We start from the raw sequence: 26,801 nt of genomic DNA on the forward strand, positions 1-26,801 counted from the left end.
ATTTTTATTTTTAAAGTATAAACACTTGTCTCCGATGGCTGGTAGCAGATAAGAATAAACATTTCATTTCAACAACTACAACTTATTACTTAAAAAGACACCTCCTAATTTCTCGATATTATGCTTCTAGGGATCGAAAGAGTATCGGTACATGGATATTTTTATTAGCGGATATTTTTCGACATTTTTTACTATATATTTTTTATGTTACCTGTATGGGATCTATTATTGCACCCGCCGTATTCTCCAGACCATACACCATCCGACTATCAACTATTCGCATCAATGGGACACAGCAGCAGCACTCTATTTTTAATTTAGCTCAAAGGACAAACAGTTTTTTTTTGGGATGGCATCCATAAATTGCTTGCAAAGATGGGCATGATGTATTGAATCAAATTCAAAAGAAGCAACCCCAGGGCACCAGAGGTCATGCGTCAAATATACGACAGGATTATAAAACCCGCTGTATTATATGGCGTAGAAATATGGGGATACAGGGACTCGATGGGAAGGGCCAGGACAGCGCCAGCAGTAGCACAAAGAACTGCACTGTTAGCAATCATAGGCGCCTATCGAACCACATCGAATGACGCTCTGCAGGTAATAGCAGGCACACCACCACTATACCTGGAAGCCGAGATCTAGGGTTGGGCTGCAGAAAAATACGGATACCCCAACGGGCCAAAAGGATTGGAACCAAAGGAAATGCCATGGCCATAGGAGGAACCGTAGGAAAATCGGATGAACAGCGTCGAAACAGATAGGAACAGCCAACAAGGAAGATATGAGTTTTAGAATAAAAGACGAATCGAACTCCAGAACCGCAGAATTCATGGCGATACAGAAAGCCATAGAACTGGTACGGGACTCAAGCCTCCCGGGACCAATCACCATACGAACGGACAGTAGGATGTCCATATGGTGGGCCGAGTACGCGAATCTTGTTAGATTTGCAGAAAACTGGCAGTGAAATTTCACTAAGATGGTGCTGAAGAATGACAACGGAGGAAATGGTAACCGCGGGCAGACTCGCGAGAGAAGCCACCGAAAAGAAAGAAATAGGGCTGGAAAACCACGGATGGATCAGCACCAGAACCATCAAAAGCATCAAGGAGGGATAGGTGAAAAGAAGGTGGCAGATATATAGGAACCATTCATTAAAAGAAGAATCATAGAAAGATAGGACTGAGCAGGAAAGCTGTGCAACTGATGACAGGCCACGGGAATATGCAAGCTTACCTGCACAGGCCCGAAACAGTCACCGGACCGCCGACGGGAACTACCAGTTAAGAAACGAAGACAGGCTAGTCAATGAGGAAACTATTGCAAAAATCAACGTTTGGGCCGAAACGGTGATCGAATTTGAAACGAGGGAAACCCAGAACAGCAGCCAAGAGGAGATACATGCAGGCGAGCAAAAAAGCGGCCGAGCTAGAGATCAGGGCGTGAACACGAGAGGAAACTAAAGGGAAGAAAAAGTGCAGTAACGGCGCGACGGTGTCGAACAGGTGCTCGGAGACTCATTCGTGAACCGGATATGAACAAATGACAAAAGGTCTACAATTCAAATTACATAGAATAAAATGTCCAATACTTTTAATAAATAAATTATTCCATTTTCTTAAAAATTGTGTTGTTTTATTCTGGTAATGGCTTTAATTGTAACTGGTAGATAATATTACCCAAAAACATGATTACAAGCTTTGGGGCAACTATCACAGATATATACTACGCTCTCCATTGAATGACGAAATCCCACATATTTACTGAGCTACAAAATGAAACCTAAAAACAAAACGGGAGACGGAGAAGGGGAACACACATAACGAAATCAATCCGTGACGCCTCCAACTAATTACCGAAACCTGGCATTTCTGACACGTTCTGGAATTTAATTTGCCGGCAGATTGACAGGTAGTTGCGCTTTGTATTTTTCGATAACGTCGGCTTGGCATGGATGGCGCCGGCCGAAATGGGAAAAAAGACTCTGCGGGCATTGTTTCCGGCGCCCGTCAATGGCCAAAAAAAATTGTTTCATTCAATTTGGATGGAGATTCGCGCCGGCAGGATACAACCCCGATAAAAACGAAGCGTTGTCCGAGCAAAATTGACGATAATGTTTTTACTGTCCGACCAGCGAGAGGTTTTTTTGACAGAAAATATTGATCAGTACTGTTTTGTGTTCCTAATAAACGCTTTCGATTGGTTGAATCATCCATACGACAATAGGCAGGATGATGAGAAGAGATTAATGTCGCTCTTATTGGTGAAAATACAAAGATCATTGTAAACTAGTAATCGCCTTATGATCCAAATTCGACCACATTTTATGGACTTCACATTGATTCATATTTGTGTCAATAACAAACTAAAAAGTATAATTTAGAAAGTATATGTTAATATTACTAAAACTTGTTTTGACAATATTTTCATAACTCTAACTAATACTCACTAACAGCTTTTAAATGGAATTTAATTAAATATAATATCCATTAAGTTCTAATAATCAACAAAGTATTAATAATTTTTTATCAATTTTGAAGGAATGGTGTCGTTGGCGTTCTTATACACTAAATAACTTAATTATACTAAAAGGGAAACTATTATATTATGTAAGAAAATGCCATCGAACTTAACAATTATCTTTTATAGCCTATTCAAAGTTTTTTTGTACATACGTCATGAAAATGTTTAATGTATTGCCTGAATCAGTTAAAAAGAGATACAATGCTGTCTGATTACTTCGAACGCGTCAACGAATGAGCCTTAAAAGTCGTCCGGTTCTCAGACGTATGCAAAATTCTTGAAAGCAATAGTGATAAGAGGTTAGAACTCTAACCTATAAACTCTTGTGGCTGTATAATTAACTATAGTTTTTCGTTAAATCAAATTATATTTAATAACATTTTTGTATATATATATATATATATATATATATATATATATATATGTTGAAAAGTTATATCGGCTAAATGGTGACCGCGGTTCGCTATCCAGCTTTCGGCTCTTTTTAAGACATTTTTCATAACATCCTGCAGGGTTCCTGAGTTTGAATTTCTTCAATTTCGTGACGAATATTCTCTTTAAGATGTTGAATCTTTTGGAGCTTATTCACATACACTTTTGATTTTTAAAAAACTCATAAGAAAAAGTCTGGTGCTGTTAAATCCGGAGATCTAGCTGGCTATGCTAAATCGTCACTTCGCGAAATTAGTCTTCGTGGAAAAAACGTAATTCAATAATTGAATTGTTAAATGAGCTGTGTGTGCACATTTTCATCTTGCTGAAACCACTTGCCTCTAGTCCTTGCTCTACCATTTCAGGCACAAGAAAATTTCGAATCATGTCTCGGTATCATTCAGCAATAACAGTAACAGCAACACCTTGGTCATTAAAAAAAACAGGGACCAATAATGTTTCTAACATGAATACTATACAATACAGTTGTTCTATGTTCCCCAAAACCGTTCTGTTTATTGACGTCGCTACTGAATTTTGACGAAAACTCTTCAATTTCATCAGACAACCTTGTATTTGCATTATTGTACTCAACTCTTTGATCAGAATCTCTCGGTGGCAATTTTTGGACTGATTGAATTTTGTACGGTAACATTTTCAATACAATTTTCACAATTCGCCTTAAACTGCGTGCAGAAATGTGTAACTGGGAACCACGTCCCCTAATTGATGTTTCTGGAGATTCTGCAACACTATCGCGCACCAGAGCGACATTTTCAGCGTTACGAGACGTCCGTTGTCTTTCAGATAAACGATTAGGATATTTTTGAAGCAATTTCCGCTGAGTGGCAATTTTCTATAAATATTATCACTATTTCTGCTCGTTCTTGTGGCAAATATTTATACGTAATAAAATTAGGACATCTACACAACGCAACGGTTAAAGCCAAACTGAGCTGAATGTAACATAACCAAGATAGCACACAATCAAAATGGTAGCAAGAGTTTTGACGCACCCTTTATTTATTATTTTAATTAATGTTATATATAAAATACATTCCTGATCTTATATTGAATATTCTGTGAAAACAAGTTTTAGTAATATATAAGTTTTATATTATTCCCTTTTACTCTGTTATAAGAAAAACATGATTAACTTACTAAAGTGTAGAAATAACTCACCAACAGAGAGAGAAGCTCTCGAATATTACAACAGCTTGTTGGATAAAATTATCAAATGCCAATTTATCGTCAGCATTCGAGGATTCGAGTAGCATTACAAGTTTATAATAACGAATATTGAAAGTACGAACTGCCAGAAAGCTAAAACCTGTTAAAACACAAGATTTATACAGTCTATTTCTATTTTATAGTTGATGTTGTTCGTTATTCAATAGAGCCCCATAAACGCGAGCATTATTGAAATATGAACATAAACAACTCCGGCTATCTATTGGCAATAGTCTCTCGCTCGCTCGCTCTGTCGCTCCGTCTTTCTCCGTCCACGTCCGATATCAAAAATGGGAATCGACGAGAAGTAAGGAAATGGAAAAGCGCATATTTCATTTCCGCGAAGATTTACGAGGACGGAAAAATAAATTATCTTTCACTGTCCGCGGGTACAATGAAGTTTTATCTGTGCATTAAATATGACCGAAATGGACGTTGAAAACGTACAGGCCTCACTGTATTTCCACATTATATTTCCGCGCCCGATGTAAATACGAGTTCGCCACGCTCTTCTGGTAGCATATTAATTTCGTCGCTGAAATTTTCCAAAAAATTTATCGGTTTTTCTGCCGGGCAATAAACCCGGACCGGTACGGAAACCAACGGGAAAAACACGGGACGCAGTATAAGTAAAAATGATTGTAATTAAAAAGGATGTTTTGCCCGCTCGTAATGAAAATGTACTCCACTCTATACTAGTTTCGGTAGTTTTGTTGTTAGAGTTTTTTTTTGTAATTTTAACGTCTCTAAAATGTTTTAAGAACTTTGTTGTTGTTAACTACTTAAGCTATAAAACATGAAACTTTGCCAAATCATAGCAATATGGAAGTAATAAAGCTACTGGCTAACGCACGGGAAATCAAAACATCAAGTTGCACCAAACCACTCGAAATATAATAGTGTATAAGCTTAAGTAATTAATTAAGTAATTAATAATTTAATTTTTAGTTGGAAAATAGGCGTGTATTTATCTCGCACTGTAGGGACGTAGTCTAAGGAAATATTGTTTTCGATATTAAAAAAGTGTATCGATATATTTTTCAAACAACAGGAAAAGTATCGATATTTTACAAAAAATATATCGATATTTTTAAAGAAAAAATAAAGATTTTTATATATTTTTTTTATATGCAGAAGAAAATATGGATATGCTCGAAACCATTTAAAAAGTATTAATATTTTTTAACTTAAGTGCCAAAATGAACTGAACATCTAAAATTAGTACTTAATTTATATAAGTAAAGTTTAAGAAATATTTTTAAGTTCTTCGAAAGAATATCGATATATCTATCAAAAATATTTAAAAACTAATATCGATATCGATTGGACATTCTTACCGTACTGGTTTTGTTTGTTGTTGAAACAAAATAACAATAAAAGTAATAAAAACTACTTTATTTTACATCTTTGCGTATACCAGTCTAAAATAATACATTGCTGAATATAAGACAACTTAAGTTAGAGTTAGTTTTAGAGCTAAATTCAAAATGGGTCATCAGACTTGAACAACGTTTTATCATTTGACAGTATAGTCCTTCCAATGAAACAGCATCATCATTTACAATGCAACGTTACCGCACCAAATTGAAGTCTTCGTTTATTTTGACTCTGATAACAAAATACTAATTTAAATAAAATAATGAAACAAAAATAACATTCTAAACGACCTATGACAACGGTGTCCACTAGTACCAACACAAACCGAATTCTATAGACCGATTTGGTTATGTGTTCGGATACATTAGACTTCATTCTGTGTCTTTTCAACTACAGTAATGCTAATTAGTAAAATGCGAAAGAAAAAGGCTCCGAGTTATTCGGGGATTCGAGAGGCACTTTACGATTTTATAAAATGAATTTGTCAATATGTTCGGATGACGTGTATTGGCTGTTTTATTGGAAGTATATGGCATGCTGCTCAGAAGAATACTGTAATATAACTTATTTTAACATTATCGTACATTTAATGGATATATGTTGAGGGAATTAAACTACAGTTAATAAAAACAGCCATGCCATAAGAGTTTGTGGGTTAGAGTAGTTGCAAAAGGAGCAATGCTCAGCGAATAAGGCGCATAGAATTAGTTTCCTATTCCAGCTTTTATAATCACTGAGGGCAACTCTCTTGATGTAAGTTAATATTACCAAATAAACAAAATTAAATTAAAAAAATCATGTAAGTCAAATAAAATCCATTGTTAAAGCACTTCAACCAGTTTAAATAGAAAAAAGCAATAAAACCCCGACAGATGACTATTTCGAACTCTATATAGAGTTTATTAGTAAATCCACTATGATCCTTTGTCCAGACAATGGACTGGGAATGGCGTCGATCGCTTCTAGCAACCCCCTCTCCCTCCCCGGCGCCCTCTCCCACCGTCCGCCTTGCCTCGAACAAAATCAATCACCATTAGAAGAGAATCGGCTCGATAAACTGCAAGACAAAGATCTCGCCGACGCGAAAACAGGAAAATACGTTCAGGTGTTGAAGCCGAGCCATACACGCCAAGTCTCTATAATTAATTAAGACAACCGGGGCGCCCCCTACCACCGGATTCAATAGAATTTCATTAGGCGCCGGATCGAAACCCGTACTGAACAGGCTAAATTGTTTTAATTAGGACGCGAGAACGCACGATATATGGTCGTTTATTATATCGTTCCTGTGGATTATCGGCCATTACCTCGCTTCCTATCCGTTTCCATGATGGGCGACCACTTGGAGAAATTCGCCGGGAAAAGGAAAAATTCGCTCGTTCCGTAAACTTTTCGCCAAGAGAGGCCAGGCAAACTGTTTACCCTTACTTATTATGAAGGTTTAAATAAATTCCGAAAGAGTACAACTGAATTACAGCCAGAATCAGAAAGAAACACTCAGTCTTAGATCAGGCCTATACGTGAATATTAAAGGATTTACGATAGATGGTGTTACGATAAATATTTGTAACTAACTTCATGTTGAATGCTTCACTTTTCAGTATGTGCCGTTTCGTCGAAGTAGCTTTTGACCGCGAATGGCATTTGGGATTAATCTACATAATGAGCAAATTGCAACCGCAGAATTACTGTCGCCTGTGAGAGTCATATCTTCACGAAAGAAGGTTTATAATCTCGCTTAAACCTATTTCGGGTGGAGTTCCACAGGGTAGTGTCATGGGAACACTCATATATCTGCTCTTTACGGCTGATATTTCAACAACAAAAGAAAGAGTACTTGGAACCTTTGCTGACGACAAAGTTATCATGGCAGAAGCCGTATCAGTGTCTGATGCTGTAGAAAAAGTACAAGTAGTGGTCAAGAAAATCTACAAATGGTTTAGAGACTGGAAAATGAAAAATGTCATAAATCTAATTATATCACTTGACGGATGCCTGATTCCTCAAGCAGAATCAGCTAAATATGTACCTCGAAGTACATCTCGATGGTAGATTAAATTGGAAACAAGGTGTTAGCCAAAAATCAGAGCAGATTAGACTCAAAGTCCAGCAACTGTACTGATTAGTCAGAAGATACTTTCAAATTGATATAAAATCCAAAATATTGGTTTATCAGTCAATCATAAAACCAGTTTGGACCTATGGGGTGCGAATATGGTGTATAAATATTCTTATATTATTTGCATTTTTCACTTCTTATTCAGTCCCAGCAATGTATGCTGTCCAATCGATACGATACCCCGGAGTCAAGGGACAACCCCCCATCCAATTCGTCCAAAAATAATCAGTCCCCAAGACGGTATGCATTTTAGAAGTCTTTAATTTGCTTCGTTATGTCTCCCAGATCCTTCCGCATATCCTTATCGCTCCTTTGTATTCCGTACGGGCGGCCGACTTATTCATTAAATTTTATTTCCCCATCAAAGTTTTATAGTTCGCAGGGCAAAAATGGATATTGGCCATACGAGGAATGGAGGCCCAAACCTGATTTTTCTATTGGAACACGTGCTCGATAGTCTATGATTAATACAGCAGATGGGTATTCGGAATGGAAATAAAAGAACGTAATAATGTACCCATTTCAATCGTCAGAATTTGATTATTTTTGTGAGATATTGTTTTTTAGATCTAAGCCAAATAGTATAGTTTTATCGATGGAACATTTCGTTCGAAACAATATGTTCCATCGATCAAATTTGTTTCAATTAAAAGAATTAAAAATGTGCTCCTTTGTACAAAGTCGGTCCATTCTTTTGGTTTTGCTCAATACCTTGCTTAATTAAGTTAAAATAATAGAATAATAAAATAAAATAAGGAATATAAGCAGGCTAGGAAACAAAATTAATATTTGAACCAAATAATGCCCAAGTGAACTGAATGAAACTAAATCTGTCCTTGTTCAATTCACAAATAGAAGAAACCAATATGTCCTTGTTCGGATAATATTTCATACATTAACAGAGCAAAATATTTGGGAAAGCTCATGTGAATAAGAAAAGGAAGAGATAGCTGGATTCAATGTTTCAAAAAAAGAAAATAGAAAAAGCCTAATATTATAATTTTTTTATATATTAATATTATAATTGATATTTTCAATTTTTAATTCATTTTGAATGATATTATCTTTCGGATCTAACGAAGTAAAATTGCAACCCCTGGTTTTATTGATGGAACATCTAGTTTGTAACATGTTCCTTCGATAAAGTTTGTTTCAATTAACAAACCGAAAATTTACTCTTGTGTGCGAATTCGACTCATTCTTTTTTGCTTGTTCGTAATATCTTACTTCAAAGTTTTTCCTACATTTGTTGAAATCTTCCTCTAATCATACTACTCGTTCGTTCGTTCTTGCTTCCCAAACTCTCTCAAGCTGTATATTCTCCTCTATACTCTGTATAGAAACTAATCTCATCAACATAGTTGTTTATTTTCCATATACACTTTTGAAATTGTAGTTAAATAATATAAATATCATTTAAAAGATTTTACTTATTCTATATCACATACAGATAATGTCAGATATCATAAAAAATTATAGTGAGAACTTTGATGAGGGTCAAAACCAGCAATATTTATATTTAAATTAATAAAAGAACAAGAAGAGGAACATTTCATGTCATTTTATGACCTAATTCGTAAAAATTTAAACATTTTCTATTCAATTTCTGCACTTTTCGAGTGAATAATATAAGCGAATCGGAATAACATTCAAACTGATCGCTGACCATCGATGTAAAGCTCTGAATAATAAAGAAACATTAAGCGTTGGCAATCAAAAAGCGGTAATGATTCCATTGCGTGAACTGCCGTCGCTGTCACATAAAAATGACCAACGCCGGTAATAAATGTGAAAAATTAAATAAATTACATTTTTTGACAGCCAATTTGGTTTCCATTCACCGAGACATGCCCTAATGGATTTTTGTTTCCTGTACTAGCACTTACGGATTTAACATCATATTTACAACATGTATATCATAATGTCCAATCCATTTATATTGGTAATTTAGTACGGAAGGAGAGTTTGCTTATTAATCTCACTAAAGAGATATAATATTTGAGCTCGCAAATTATAATTTTATTATAGAAGGATAAAGTGGATGTTGGAATAATACTTCCTTTCATTCACTGACCCTTACCGTAGTTTTTTAAAATGTGTTAGAGTATATCGGTTGCTTTCATGAAAAATAATGTTTTACCTCTATAAACCAAGTTTTCTCTAAGAATATATGCATCCAATTAATTTAATAGGCTACAATGATATCATGCCTCATACGTACTAGTGAAACTAAGTACAAAATCATTGTAGTAATGTTAAAACTGTCTCTCAAATATGATTTTTCCACTGTTGTCGGAAGTAGCAGCGATGTCAATGTCAAAACAAAGGAAACTATTGAAGATCGAATTACAGGATTTATTGAACGAAGAGCCAGCCGAAAACTCCCAACGAACTTTCGGACAGCTTAACAGTAGTTAAGCCAATTGATCGTACACATATTATGGGAAAGATCCAAAAGAAGGACAAATGTCTATCGAACGAACTAACTTAGAAGAAATACAAGAGTTTTCTGTGACGCATTTTGAAAATGAAAAGTAGAAAAAGTGAAGAATCTCATAAGATAGATCATAAATATGAAATAACAGAGCTTCTCAATCTGATAGACTCAACAGGAAGATCTACAATATTTTTAGATCGATAGAGCATAGTTTTGTTGGTTGAATGTTTCGAAATGCTGAAGAAGTATGAAAATGGATCGATGGCTTGATCGCCAACAAACCTACATCGTTTTTTTTTTAGATATCATATACATAGAAAGATGAAAAATAGTTGAAAAACTTGCCTTTCTACGAGAAACAATAATTGGTATATTATTATTTATAACAGGTCAATTGAAAAGTTCCCAACCTGACACATAAATGGCGCTATTAGAACTAAATCCATATGTTTTTTAGTTAGCCCTAAGCCTCAAAAGATGCGGGTATAAATTTGACAGATGTCGGATCATTAGTTTGTGAATTATAGCATTTTGAGTGAAGCAACATTTGTTATTGTAAAAAAAATGGATAAAAAGGAATTCCGCGTGTTGATAAAATATTGCTCTTTGAAGGAAAAAAATACAGTTGAAGCAAAAACTTTCTTTCGACTTTTCAATTGACCTGTTATATGTAGTCGAAATATTACTAGGACATGACTATTTCAAATTCTCTCTTGATTTAGCCACAATTCAACAAATAAATGTACAAATATTTAATGTTATTGTGCATCTTATTGAAAGATAATCTAAGTAGGTTTATATTATTCTTATACCACAAAATAAACACTTTTGACGAGCTTTATATTCACTCACTTCTGGTTAACTGGTTGAATTACAACGTTTCTCTTCTTATTGAAACACACTGTATGCATATTAGAATAAACTTAAACTAGCTACAACACTACAAACACCTATTTTACAAAGATGGAATTACAATTGTATACCCAATATTATAAACTAAAATATACTGTTCTTATCCAATAAAATATTCTTGGTGGACTTTTCAGCAAAGGTCTTCACTACTAAGAATGTACCACAGCTCTTTTGGTTTTTTTTTGTTAATGAAATCTATGGCTAAGGTCAATGTTTGTTCAGCAAGAGGTTTTTTTTTTGCTGAAAAATGAGGGCCATTAAAAGGTTTTCAATTTAAATAGGGTTATAAATGTCGAAATTACATAAAAAGCTGTATTAAAAGAGAAAATTGAATTTCTGGAGGGCTTTGTTATCACCGAAAATATTTATTATCTCCTAATTTCCCTCTCGGGAACCGAATCAATGCAAATTAACCGCAGGAAATGACGGGATCGATTACAGTCGCAGGAAAAAAACGGTTCATCATCGTCGTCGAATCGCATTTCCTTCCGAATATACCAGGAATTATCTCGGCGCTTTCATCGGATTGCCGTTTTCTCGCCTTATATTGAAACCTTTTTCCTGCCGATGTCGACCCGACAAATTGAATTAATACAATTCTATCAACGCCACTGACTCATCCATTGACTGCCCCCTGCCGGTTCTCCCGCGACACCCGTCACCCTCTTCATAACCTCGTTTATTCCTGTTTCTGTGCCCACATAGAGTTAAGATTGATTCTACGTTTTGCTGTCCAATAAAGTATTATATTTAGTTTCTCTATATCTTACTATTATTCGAAAGACTCCTACTAGTAAATATAGTCCATCGAATTTAACACGCAATGCACAAGTCCGTTTTAAACTCGCAGCATTTCTCCCTCTTATATTAATTAGCATTACTGTAGTTAAAAAGAGACAGAATGAAGTCTGATGCTTCAGTCTATAAAATTCGGTTTGTGTTGGTGCTCATCGGCACCGTGGTCATATATCAATGTAACTATAATAAAACAACCCTAACTTACAATCGATTGCCAAACTACAAACTACTCTCAAAACATATATATTTTAGAGTGTAATAAACGAGGATCCATATTAAAATTCACTAGAATATATAGTTTTTTAAGATATGCAACATAAAGTTGTTTACCACTTATTTCTCAAAAATACACTTTTCGTTTCATAAACTAAATATTATAAGTGGTATGAAAATTATTAAACCACTACTCGATTCAGCGTAAAATTCTTTATTATATCTGTAATTTTCATTAACCTACGGTTACTTGAATAGAAATGGCAGCTAAAAGATTGAAAATTGGTAAAAATCGCCAATTTTCACGACTATATACATGGAAAAAGTGCCAATTTTTTTTAACTCTCGGATAAAGATAAAACTCCGAGAACACATGTATTTTGCAGTGCAATAAACGAGAATTCATATTAAAATTCACTGGAATATATAGTTTTTAAGATAGGCAACATAAAGTTGTTTACCACTTATTTCTCAAAAATACACTTTTCATTTCATAAACTAAATATTATAAGTGGTATGAAAATTACAAAACCACTACTCGAATCAGCGTAAAATTCCTTATTATATCTGTAATTTTCATTAACCTATGGTTACTTGAATAGAAATGGCAGCAAAAAGATTGAAAATTGGTAAAAATCGCCAATTTTCACGACTATATACATGGAAAAAGTTCCAATTTTTTTGACCTCTCAGATAAAGGTAAAACTCCGAGAACATATGTATTTTGCGGTGCAATAAACGAGAATCCATATTAAAATTCACTAGAATATATAGTTTTTAAGATATGCAACATAAAGTTGTTTACCACTTATTTCTCAAAAATACACTTTTCGTTTCATAAACTAAATATTATAAGTGGTATGAAAATTATTAGACCACTACTCGAATCAGCGTAAAATTCTTTATTATATCTGTAATTTTCATTAACCTACGGTTACTTGAATAGAAATGGCAGCAAAAAGATTGAAAATTGGTAATAATCGCCAATTTTCACGACTATATACATGGAAAAAGTGCCAATTTTTTTTACCTCTCAGATAAAGGTAAAACTCCGAAAACATATGTATTTTGTGGCGCAATAAACGAGAATCCATATTAAAATTCACTAGAATATATAGTTTTTAAGATAGGCAACATAAAGTTGTTTACCACTTATTTCTCAAAAATACACTTTTCGTTTCATAAACTAAATATTATAAGTGGTATGAAAATTATTAGACCACTACTCGAATCAGCGTAAAATTCTTTATTATATCTGTAATTTTCATTAACCTACGGTTACTTGAATAGAAATGGCAGCAAAAAGATTGAAAATTGGTAATAATCGCCAATTTTCACGACTGTATACATGGAAAAAGTGCCAATTTTTTTTACCTCTCAGATAAAGGTAAAACTCCGAAAACATATGTATTTTGTGGCGCAATAAACGAGAATCCATATTAAAATTCACTAGAATATATAGTTTTTAAGATAGGCAACATAAAGTTGTTTGCCACTTATTTCTCAAAAATACACTTTTCGTTTCATAAACTAAATATTATAAGTGGTATGAAAATTATTAAACCACTACTCGAATCAGCGTAAAATTCTTTATTATATCTGTAATTTTCATTAACCTACGGTTACTTGAATAGAAATGGCAGCAAAAAGATTGAAAATTGGTAATAATCGCCAATTTTCACGACTATATACATGGAAAAAGTGCCAATTTTTTTTACCTCTCAGATAAAGGTAAAACTCCGAAAACATATGTATTTTGTGGCGCAATAAACGAGAATCCATATTAAAATTCACTAGAATATATAGTTTTTAAGATAGGCAACATAAAGTTGTTTACCACTTATTTCTCAAAAATACACTTTTCGTTTCATAAACTAAATATTATAAGTGGTATGAAAATTATTAAACCACTACTCGAATCAGCGTAAAATTCTTTATTATATCTGTAATTTTCATTTACCTACGGTTACTTGAATAGAAATGGCAGCAAAAAGATTGAAAATTGGTAAAAATCGCCAATTTTCACGACTATATACATGGAAAAAGTGCCAATTTTTTTTATCTCTCAGATAAAGGTAAAACACCGAAAACATACGTAATTTGCGGTGTAATAAACGAGAATCCATATTAAAATTCATTAGAATATATAGTTTTCAAGTTATGCGACCTAAAGTTGTTTACCACTAATTTCTCAAAAATACACTTTTCGTTGTATAAGTTAAAAAAAAGGTGAAAAATTATAAAATTTGTAATTTTCGGTAACCTGCGATTATTTGGCCACAAAATGTTTGAACATATCCACTCATTAAATATTACTAAACAACCCTTTGCCATGGATTAAAAGCCTTGGGAATGGCTCAAAAACAAATAGATTCAGTACTATAAGGAAACCGATGCCTAGAGATGCCTAGAATCAGAAGACTGAAGCGAATCAAGGCACACGTGCATACTGTATAAGTGTATACGTGTATTCTTATCTTTAGCTTAAGTACTGTAGTTTTATTTTGGCCAAAACATACAGATATATTCATCCCGTACTCGTCTTTCTTGTATATTAATACAAGTGCAATAAAACAGTAGTAATAACTTAATTTCTAAATTAATATTGTATCAAGCATATCTAAAGAAAGATACAATTAATAAAAAAATGGAATATTGCAATCAGATTCTTCAATACATTAAATCATCACTATATTTCGACACCTTAAATTAATTTAACCATCAACGCCACTGTCTCTCAAATCATTCCTCTCTCCATCCCTCAGGACCCGCTCATATAACCGTTCGAACTTCCAAGACCCTTTCCCGTTGCCGTTGCCCGTCCAGTGGGAAACGGTAGAGCGTGCGGGGCACGGAGATGCAGGAGGGAATAAAGGGTGGAGGGTCAGGCCGCCACCTATGTCCGAAATAAAATGATTTGTCCTCGCCTAGGGGGGGAATTTCATATAAGGAGGACGTTTCAGATTCCGAAGCTCGCGACACAAGCAGAAATTTTAAGAGAAACATCTTCGGATCCCGGACACATTTCCATATCGAATCTATTATCCTCGGAGGAGGACCCGGAAATGCTGTTATTAAAATTTTACGTTTGGTCGTCGTTCGCGGTGACGTCGTTATTGTTCGGTTTCTGGGGTCGAGAAACTCGTTTTTGGACCCGGAAAAGATAAATTCGACGGTATACGTTTGGAATATGGTCAAAATAATGATGAAGACAATGATTTTTATCCCTAAAAATCACTCAATTCTACAAAATAAGAATTTTATTGACCGGTCTGGTTGGCGTAGTGGTTGAGGCGACAGAACGGCCATCTTATAGTTGTGATAGTCGCGAGTTCGTATTATCGCGTATATATTTGTAATTTTCCAAAACGCAAGAGCGTAAAATCCGACAACAATAATGATCGAAGACACGCCAGTAGCCGGGCTAGGTAGGACCGGATCATCACTCGCCAGTCAATAAGCTAAACTGTAGGTTCAGTCCAGATAAACTCCAGTTCGTAAAAGATAGACTCTAAAGTATAATAAAGAAAGATATTTAATTCGTTTCTGATTCGTAAGTCACTAAAATACGATAAGAATACGCGATATATTAAATTATACAGGCGTATTCCTCTCTTGTTTGCACAAATTTATCCCCTAAGACCTACAAATTATGTCAGTAATTCCTTTCCGGTTTTTTACGCTGAAGAAGACCCATTATTTACAGTGGATAGTTAATGCATATTTATTCAAAGTATTGTGAGATCATTTGCTTCCGTAAATTTTTCCCATTTCATAAGCAACTTATGGATGCCACTCCAAAAGAACAGTTGCTACCTTGAGCTTAACCATTCGCCGAGCCATTTTTTAACCCCTTCGAAATCGGCGAAGTGCGGTTTTTCAAGAGCGCGCCCTATCGATGTGAAAAGGTGGTAACCAGGTGTGGAGAGTACGATGTGTGCGATAAATACTTCCCATCCAAATAATTTCAACGCATGTTGCGATGCTGTAAAATGAATTTATCATGTCTTTAAGTTTATTTTGGACGTTTTCTTTTGATTAATACATAGTTCAGAATGATCATTTCTGGTCGGTAGCGATCATTATTAATTGTAATTGTTTTTGCAGGTTTTAATAGTTCATAATATAGGATTGCCAGCTGGATCCACTCCACACTGAGTATAGTATAGACTTCCTTGTCTTGAGCGTTGAAATAAGCACATTTCAATTGTTGAAACCACATAAGGACACGTGAATTCTTATGGTTGGAGCATGCTGATCATAAAGCCTATATCACGATATTTTTCTGTTGATGAAATAAGGAAAGCATTGCGAATCACAAATTGTCATTTTCTGCCACAAAACCCGACAATAAAAAAAATTAAGAATATCTGCTGCTGTTTATTTGGCAACGTAACTTGTGATATAGTGTTGAAGCCAATGTCAGTAGAATAAATGGCTAATAAAATTTGTTTGAAAACCGGAAAGTAACTACCGACACACCTGGACTCAGAAAATAGAGATAAATCTTCCAACACACACAGAAGGCACAGAAGGATTAGTGGGCACACTATCTTCTGACAAAAATGTTGAATGACTTCGGTTTTCTGTCCAAAAACAGTTAAATAATGTTTAGAGATGTGGGCATATATTTCTGGACCGTTTATAGTATTTTTTAATTATTTATATGCCACATTGTTACTAGTCGTCGCTAAGATGAGGAGATACTTAGCGTTGTTGCTATATGGAATGGTAATATTATGTGTTATTATTGATGCTTGAGTGGTCTGATTATACGTGAACTGCATATGCATATGTAGGTTTGGATTTAATTAGTGTTGGAAACTATCGACTGTTCAGTAATTTACCACTTTTTACTATCTACTGTTTCAGCTGCTATTTTTGGTTCGACTGATTTTACTACTTTTTACCAGTGACTGTTTCAGTCGTGTACTTTTAGTTACTATTTTTGCTACTACTTGTTTCATTCGACTGATTTTTAACGTTCTGGCTCTGTCGTGCTAACCGCGGCCTTGACAAAAATGTACCCAATTTATGCTTACATAGATTTATGTGTAATATATGTAGTTTTATTATCTTTTTGCTTATTTAGTTTGCTTATAAATTAATTTTGTATATAAATACTATAACATCTTGGTATGATATTTTTCAAGATTGTTAATGTAATAGGTAACCTTTTCCTGTAGCTTATGAACAAGGCCGCCATCAGGGTTTGTGCTATATCTAAGAATAAATATGAACCTAACTTTTCATCTTCATAGGCTTTTTCAATTTGTTATTCTGTGCACCTGGTCAATTATTGAATGCTTGTTAATAAACCCAAACTGATATGTATATTTCTTTCTAGAAGTTATTTCTCTCCCTAATATATCACATTATAATAGATATGTTGAGTATAAAAATTGGCCAAAAACTACAATGGTTATAATGATGTCGATAAATGCTCTATTCTTAATTTAAAAGAAAGATCGTGGAGACTTATTCGTACTCGAAACAACACTATTTCATCCAAAAAAACGCTGGTGTGCAATATCTTCGAAGCACAAACGGCATTGTTATGCAACACTTTGTCCGTTAATTGACGCGGGCATCCCCGATAATATTTCACCGTTTCCCCGCGGGAATCCCGGGAGACTTGGAGCGACGGAACAAAAGGAGAGGTTGGTAATTAGCGCGGGAAACTTTTCGACGGCGGGAGGAGCCACGCTACCCGTCGTCCCGCCGTTCTCGCTCCTGCACCTTTAACGGCGTCGTAATGATCGGGGATTATATTGCGAATTTTTTAATTAATGGTCTTTGGCCCACCCGGCCGACTCCAAATAAAACATTTAGCAGGCGGAAGCGGTATTCACGGGTGAGGGGGATGGCGAGGGGGCTCGAGGGGGCCGCGTTCTTCGTACCTTCGCCGCCCGATAATTAAACCATAAAGGGGTTAAGGAAATTAGACGATATTTGAATATTTATACCTCGGTTCTTATCGATTAAGCAATTTATTCTTGACGGTGCCGGGATGATGATCTCCGATGACCTTTAACATTATTCATTCTTGCCCTCGGAGTAGAAAATATATAATTTATATATTTTGAAGTTTCCTTTTTACCAGCGAGGTTTTATCTAGACTGGACCTATAGTTTAAGGTGGGCTCCGAAATACGGTCCGCGGTATTAAGGCCAGTGACCAACTTAGAGACCGTCCCTGAAGACATCGACGATCTTACCCAGCTTAGTTACTGGTTTGACTGGGATGGTTATTCCTTGTAGGATTTTCTACCACACGAAGATCCAATATCAGCCACAAGAAACCACCAACTTCATCTTAACAAAGTCGAAGGGTGGTTGAAAATGTGGCCTTTGTAGAAGAACAAGTTCCTCGGTAAAATGTAACAATAATGAACCGCAAGCAGAGAACCTTAAATATCTTGGAATGCATTTTGATCGACATTTGACATGGAAATATATAGTGACAAATATATAGTCACGTATAGTGACAAAACGCAAGCAGCTTATATTTTGTAAAACTGTATTGGCTGACAGGGCGTAAATCTAAATTATCATCAGATAACAAGGTCTTGCTGTATAAGTCAATACTTAGGCCCAGTTTGACCTATGGTATTGAACTGGGGGTACTACTAGCAATTCTAACATAGATATCCTCCAGAGGTTCCAGGACAAAGTGTTGCGAGCCATCGTCGATGCTCCATATTACATATACAACAAACTTATTCAGCGCCATATCCCCTTAGAATCCATAACGAGGGTGATTCGAAATGTTAGTACGAAGTACTCTGAAAGACTATTAGTGCATCCCAATGCACTCGCCAGACAGTTAAATGTGCGCGATGACAATAAAGTGCGTAGGCTCAAACGAAAACTACCATACGAACTAATTAATAGACACATAGAGTGTGATTTAATACTCTCTAAAATAGTATTTAGAATAATTTAGGATAGACTTTAAAATAAATTCTAGAAACAGTAGACTATAACAACAGTAGGGGGACCGTCCTGTCGCCTTAACCACTGCACCAACCAAGCCGGCAATAAAATATTTGACTGCTTTTACACAGAGAAAAAGAATTTTGTTATAACTTGCTAGATATTTATAACTTTATACAGATACGTAAGATGATTTTTTATTCCTAAGCTGGGTTTTTAATCCAAAAAAACGTTAGGTTGTGTTTTTTATTTTGTTTGTTAGTTTTATAATATTTTAGTATTATGATATTGTCCTAAATATATTCCAAAATTCAACTCGTAATGATGTCGCCGAAACGGTGCTTTGGGTTTAGATATTAGCCGGCCAACGGATCTTAATAAGGCAAATAAGCTGTGAAGAATAGATCCTATATAAGCCTCATTACACTAATGAAGAAACAATTAAATTGGCCTATAAGTTGGCATCAAACCTTTGGGAGACCTGAACAAAATTTAATTGAATTTTTTTCATTCACGATTAATTTTTTTAAATGATGCCATAGTCTTAAAACTTTTTTTATAATATCTTTATTAGATACTACTTTTCCTATCTACTTGGATTAATTAACAAGCAAGACGAGTGTGAGAAAATACATTAATATGTATTCCTCAATTATAAAATTATAATTATTTATTAATTATTAACTTATAGCTACAGTTTACACTAAATGTATACACTTTATATAAATTCGTATGGTTTTGTTCGCTTCAATCTCCTGGCATCCTGCGCGCTGTCCAGCAGTTATATTGCTTCCACGTTAGTATGATTTAGTAATCTTCTTTCATGTTTCAAGGCGAAATCTTGGATAACTTGGCAAATCCATTTGATTTCCAGGTCCTCGTGCATTTCTTCGTTGGTTACATAGCGATAGGCATTGGTAATCAATCGAAGAACCTTATTTTGACAGCGTTGTATGACTAATTCATTTTAATTTTTACTGCAACCCCATATTTACACCCCATAGGTCCAAATTGGCTTTATAATTGTATTATAGATTAACCTCTTTGATTTTAGATCAAGTTGAGAGTATCTTCCGACTAATCAGTATAGTTGTTTTATTTTGGTTGTAATGTTTTGCTTTTTGTCTAACGTGATGCTTCCAATTTAAGCTACCGTCAAGATGGATTCCAGCAATTGACAATAGTTACGCGGTAATAATTTGTTCATCTTACAGGTTAATTCCAAATGCCAAATCCGATCAAAAGCGTGTGGGACATCTAGTAATATTGAAGTCTTAAAACTTGACACGGATGATGGTTAAAGCTCCACCAACCACATCAGTTCATATCCCTTCGAATTACAAATCTGCAATAACAAATGTCCTGCGGACTCAACACGTAATGGACTTTTGTTGCTCCCTCATTTTTTAATGAAATTATCAAATATTGACCAAACCCAATTCAGCGCTAGCGAATCCATTAAAACCTTGTTTTTGTTTTGCATAACCGAATTATTATTAAATTCCGAATCGATTTTACTACATCGTATCTCCCAGGGCTCGATTCCTGATCAAATTATCCGTGTTGTTTCGTTTTTTAAATAAATTTCATTAATAACGTAACTAAATAAATTGAAATGTTTGCGCCAAAACTTATTAATAATTTTGCATCGATATTTTAGTCCGGAAATGATGGTTATAAATAAATAAATCGGTTCATGTATAATGTTTGTTCGGAAATAATATTAAAATTAATGTTTTTATACTACGTGGTACATTATACTGGGTTTTTTTGTAATGGTAATCGTTATCTACATATTTTGTTTAAAACTGTCCATTCATAAAAATGAACAGCAGTAAATATTGAATAGTAGACAATATTTCCAATCTACCACTTTGGATTGATGATGATAATATAAGACTACTAAATATATTTTCCACTCTAAACACCCCTTTCAAAACAAAATCATATTACCTAGATAGAAATGGTACCAGTAACAGTCTTTGGGTAATATTTCGATAATAATTGACATTTGGAAAAACTTTTAGTTACTATTTTGATTTATCATCATCATCATCATCTATTTTGACTATACGGCAATAGCACTACGTCTCCAGCGTTTAAATTGTGTTCCAACAAAATTAACCGAATAATTTCAAGAATTCTATTTACTAGAAACCAAATCTAGTTATTAATATATGGATAATTAACTGGTTAATTAGCTCAATAACTATTTCCATCAATATATAGTACGTGCGGACAGTTCATTTCATTATCCCGTAACAACAAAAACATCGAAAATGATATTTTAAAATTGTCTATTACATTATCAATTAATATTAACGAAATCCTAGTTATTTTGATTATTCGGAACATTTCTATTTCCAATCGAAATTAATTTGACTATATATATATATATATATATCTAGTCAAATTAATTTCGATGAAACAACATGGATCAAATATCGTTCTATTTTTTTTCTAATTATTTTTTTTTTAATTTATCTTTGTGGTATGTTAAATATAATTGATCTAGCAATAGAAAGTCCTATATTTTCTATTATATGTCTTTAGTAAATTGTATTAAAGCCAACATTTCTTACTAAAATATAAATTGGACACCAACAAAGAAAAAATACGCTATTCCCTTTAGGGTAAGTTCGATGACCGATGATTAAAAATACTGTTTGAAACCATTCGCAACAAGGTGTATACAGAAAAAAACTGTATGTATGGGTCACATACGAGTTAAACACGAAAAAACCTCATGAACGGAATTTCCAGCTGTGAATCTCAACAGAACCAACTCATTTTTGAAGTGGACTGTGATTGGTGATGAAAAGTGGATCATTTATAATACATTCAAGCGAAAGCGGTCATTGTGAGTTAACACCAACCAGGATTGGTGGCCAAGAAGGTTTTGCTGTACATCTGGTGAGATTGGCAAGGAATCATATACAACGAGATACTCTCATACAATCAAATTCTTAATTTGAACCCGTTCTGTGATCAACTGGACCGTCCGACGGAAGCAACTATTCTGGAGTGTCTAACTTTGGTCACTAGAACAGGAATTATGTTTTACCAAGATAGTACCAGGCCACAGAAACTCCAGGAACTTCTTTCGGGCGTTATTATGCATCCGTTTTATAGAGCGGACTCAGCACCAAGTGACACCACCTGTTTATATCCATGGAGTACAATTTTGCTATCTCAACAATGGTTTATAAAAAATTACTTTTAAAATAAAAAAGGGATGTTAGAAAATGTATAAGAAATATGTATATGTAGTGTTCAGATTTTCTATAAACGGTTTTTCACCCTCCTCTAAATTCACTTGTCAATTCACTGATGCAAAATCTTCTTGAGACTCGAGATAATGTCTGGATGAAATACTTGAAAACGTCGGTTAATAGGCATCCTGTCTAGTAAAGTAAATTAATTTCTTGCATCGTGCAACTTCAGCGAACTTATTCAAAAGACCCTCTTTCCATACGCCCTTGATAAATCGGCAAAACCTACACTGGTTTTAGTTTCTTTTGAAAGTCTGATTCTCCCAAAGTTCCAAGTCCTATTACTTGGTCCTTGAATTTCCGATGCTTTTAATAAAATGTCACTCTAATAACTAGAAACTCGTTAGCTATTAATCTGAAAATTGTGTGGCATGACTTGAGATAAATAAGACAACATGATATACAGAAATGGTACAAAAAATTACGTTTATGTGGGTAATTAGTTCTAAATTTAGAAACTAAAAATTTTATTAATACATATATCTAACTAGATTGTTGAAAACATCGTATCCGCATAGTAGAAATAATCTAAATAGTTGTTTTTCTAAATCTTGAGGATTTTGGAGATCTTATTTAAATTCTAATCTAATAGCATAAATAATCCTTTTATTTAAAATGTTTAATATAATAGTTCATTGTTCGGGATCTTTAGGCATATTTGATCCACCTTTTATGACATAGCAGCTTCACCTGCAATAGTTTTATCAAAACTCCACTTAATCACAGCTAGGCATGCTTCGAGTTACTGCGTAACGATTACCAATACTAGGACAACCGGTCTTTTTTTCCTGATAAGTAATTTTTATTCACTTGAATAAGTTCAAAAGTGAACAGCCTTATGCCTAAAACTGAGCTAGCAAATATTATTTTGTTAGTATAAAAATTAATGTTGTTCACTATCTCAATATAATAATCCTTTTATTTAAAATGTTTAATATAATAGTTCATTGTTCGGGATCTTTAGGCATATTTGATCCACCTTTTATGACATAGCAGCTTCACCTGCAATAGTTTTATCAAAACTCCACTTAATCACAGCTAGGCATGCTTCGAGTTACTGCGTAACGATTACCAATAGAAGGACAACCGGTCTTTTTTTCCTGATAAGTAATTTTTATTCACTTGAATAAGTTCAAAAGTGAACAGCCTTATGCCTAAGACTGAGCTAGCAAATATTATTTTGTTAGTATAAAAATTAATGTTGTTCACTATCTCAATATATCATCGATATAATTAAATAATATATATTTGTATTATCGTAAATGAAGCACAAAACTGTTCGATCTGTTTTATTTCTATATAGTATAAAACATTTAAAAATTATAATTAGATTTAGCCTGAGCAGGACTGTGAAATCGTATCAAGTCTATATATACCGCTGCAAAATGAATGGGAATTTTAAATAACAACGTGATCATATAAAACGAGAATGAGTTTTTAATGGATCCAATGAAATGTATTTGTTCCGTCATAATCTAAATATTCTAGATTTTTTGTTGTTCTCACTCGATCGACAATACATTTTGAAATATAGAGAGCACAATATAGAGTCTGTTCAAAGTTATTTTGTACATTCGTCATCTGAATTTGTAACATCAAAACGCCGTATCGACTCTGAGTTTTAGTTCAGTCTGGCGTTGACATACAACAAAATTCTAATCTAAATAAGATCATTGAACAAAAATGTTATCAAATATAATTTATTTTAACAGTATAGTACATCTAAAAGCTACAGTTAATTATACAGCCACAATAGTTTATATGCTAAAGTTATAACTTCATATCACTGCTGCTTTCGAGAATTTTGCATACGTCTGACAACCGAATAACTTTGACAGGTCCGTTTACGTGTTTGAACTAATGAGACAGCATTGTGTCTCTATTTTTAACTAGAATAAAATGAGACGGAATATATTGTCTGATTCTAAAACGATTTTACAAATAGCGGCAGACAATACAATAAACCTCTTGATGACGTATGTACAAAAAACTTTGATTAGACTATAGGCTTTTGCGCGCATAAGCTAAACCGTAAAAAATTACCGTATGCTGTAAGCTACCGATGAATAATTCTCCGAACATTCGTCTTGCGCTAAGAAAAGAGTCCGCGGTCTATAAAATGCGTCCCCGAGGCAACTTTCCACTTCGCCAACATGTGTCATCTTCCCGCCGATCCCAGTTATCACGATAAATATTTCATGCGCGGTTATAAAAATGATAAATACGTCAATTTTCCTGCGGTGACAACGCGAGGCCGCCGCTTCTTGGCTGGGGCCCGCGGCGCGACACAAACTTAAAAAGTTCCTCGCCATCAGTAATTTGCTCGGATATGTTTTCCGAAGCTCGCTGTCTGCGATGAGGGCGTTTTGAATTGATTAGGTTTCCGTACAGTATAATATACATATACCAGGGGATCTAACAGGCGTCCCGTCAAAGTGATGACTTTTTATTTGGATGGAATAATGTATTTCGACAATAAACCAAATATTATAAGAAGGTTGCAACAACATCCTATTAGTGATTTTGTGATGATATGTTATTATGATCGGAAAATCTTAATAAAGTAGAAAAAAATCCTTGATACCCCATCGTCTAAACTGTTTAGGAGGCGTACAGTGACATAAACATAGACAGAATAATTATTTATAAGCATAACGACTGTACAAACGACCCAATTCTATTTTAACCTAAACTAAAATCTTAATTATAGATACTTAACTTATCATATATCACAGACAGATCAGAAAACTCACAGCTTTTTTTTTCGGAAAAACCAGAAGAGTATTAGTGGCGCTTTATAACAGACGCTGCTAATATCAGGAAGTCTCAGGATTATCGAAGGACTCAAACTGCAATTAATTATACATCCCCATCAGTTTTTAGGTTAAAGTTGTTTTATTAAATTTACATTTTCAACTCTTTTCCATACCACCTAAGTCATAGAATTCTGAGTTGTTTTTTTTTGTATTGGTATTGTCATACATTCTAACCAAATAGTCATATATATCTGAATAATTAGACATATATATGCACACAAATCTTCCACAGACTTGTGATTTTCTAAAGCCCCCCGAAAGATTTCTAAAAATTTCATTCAATCACTGTCACTTTCTGACCTTTTATGACATAGCAGCTTCACCTGCAATAGTTTTATCAAAACTCCACTTAATCACAGCTAGGCATGCTTCGAGTTACTGCGTAACGATTACCAATACAAGGACAACCGATCTTTTTTTCCTGATAAGTAATTTTTATTCACTTGAATAAGTTCAAAAGTGAACAGCCTTATGCCTAAAACTGAGCTAGCAAATATTATTTTGTTAGTATAAAAATTAATGTTGTTCACTATCTCAATATATCATCGATATAATTAAATAATATATATTTGTATTAACGTAAATGAAGCACAAAACTGTTCGATCTGTTTTATTTCTATATAGTATAAAACATTTAAAAATTATAATTAGATTTAGCCTGGGCAGGACTGTGAAATCGTATCAAGTCTATATATACCGCTGCAAAATGAATGGGAATTTTAAATAACAACGTGATCATATAAAACGAGAATGAGTTTTTAATGGATCCAATGAAATGCATTTGTTCCGTCATAATCTAAATATTCTAGATTCTTTGTTGTTCTCACTCGATCACACATTTTGAAATATGGAGAGCACAATATAGAGTCTGTTCAAAGTTATTTTATACATTCGTCATCTGAATTTGTAACATCAAAGCTAAAGTTATAACTTCATATCACTACTGCTTTCGAGAATTTTGCATACGTCTGACAAACGAACAACTTTGACAGGCCCATTCGTTTACGTGTTTAAACTAATGAGACAGCATTGTGTCTCTATTTTTAACTAGCATAAAATGACTTAATAAACATATCATATATCACAGACAGATCAGAAAACTCACCGCTTTTTTTTTCGGAAAAACCAGAACAGTATTAGTGGCGCTTTCTAACAGACGCCGCTAATATCAGGAAGTCTCAGTATTATCGAAGGTCTTAAACTGCAATTAATTATACATCCCCGTCAGTTTTTAGGTTAAAGTTGTTTTATTAAATTTACATTTTCAACTCTTTTCCATACCACCTATGTCATAGAATTCTGAGTTGTTTTTTTTGTATTGGTGTTCTGATACATTCTAACCAAATAGTCATATATATCTGAATAATTACACATATATATACATACAAATCTTCCACATACTTGTGATTTTCTAAAGCCTCCCGAAAGATTTCTAAAAATTTCATTCAATCACTGTCACTTTCTGAGTCACTATTCAAATCAATAACCAAACTGTTAACTTCCAATATTTTCCTGAGTTACAGTCGGTATCTGAAGGTCTCGATATAAGTAATCAGTGCTGTAGTATCCGAGTACACCTACAATACTTCTTAGAGCATTTTTCTAGAAAGATTGTATTTTTAGCAATTTATTTTGTACTGATAATTGTGATTTTGTTCCAGTTAACCAATACATTTTCGTATATTTTAACTTCAGTTCATTTTTTTTCTTTTTTACATGTCCCTTCCAGCG

At 34.1% G+C, this 26,801-nt stretch overlaps 1 protein-coding gene across 2 annotated transcripts in view; it reads left to right on the top strand.

Annotated features, from left to right (window-relative positions):
- Positions 1–26,801, top strand: part of LOC143199320 (CUGBP Elav-like family member 1) — a 631,257-nt gene that overhangs the window by 318,773 nt on the left and 285,683 nt on the right. The gene's annotated exons all lie outside the window — the stretch shown is intronic.

This window comes from Rhynchophorus ferrugineus, unplaced genomic scaffold (genome assembly GCF_030347505.1).
Source record: "Rhynchophorus ferrugineus isolate W39M unplaced genomic scaffold, kcgeb_rfMv2 rfM7, whole genome shotgun sequence".
Lineage (NCBI taxonomy): Eukaryota > Metazoa > Arthropoda > Insecta > Coleoptera > Curculionidae > Rhynchophorus > Rhynchophorus ferrugineus.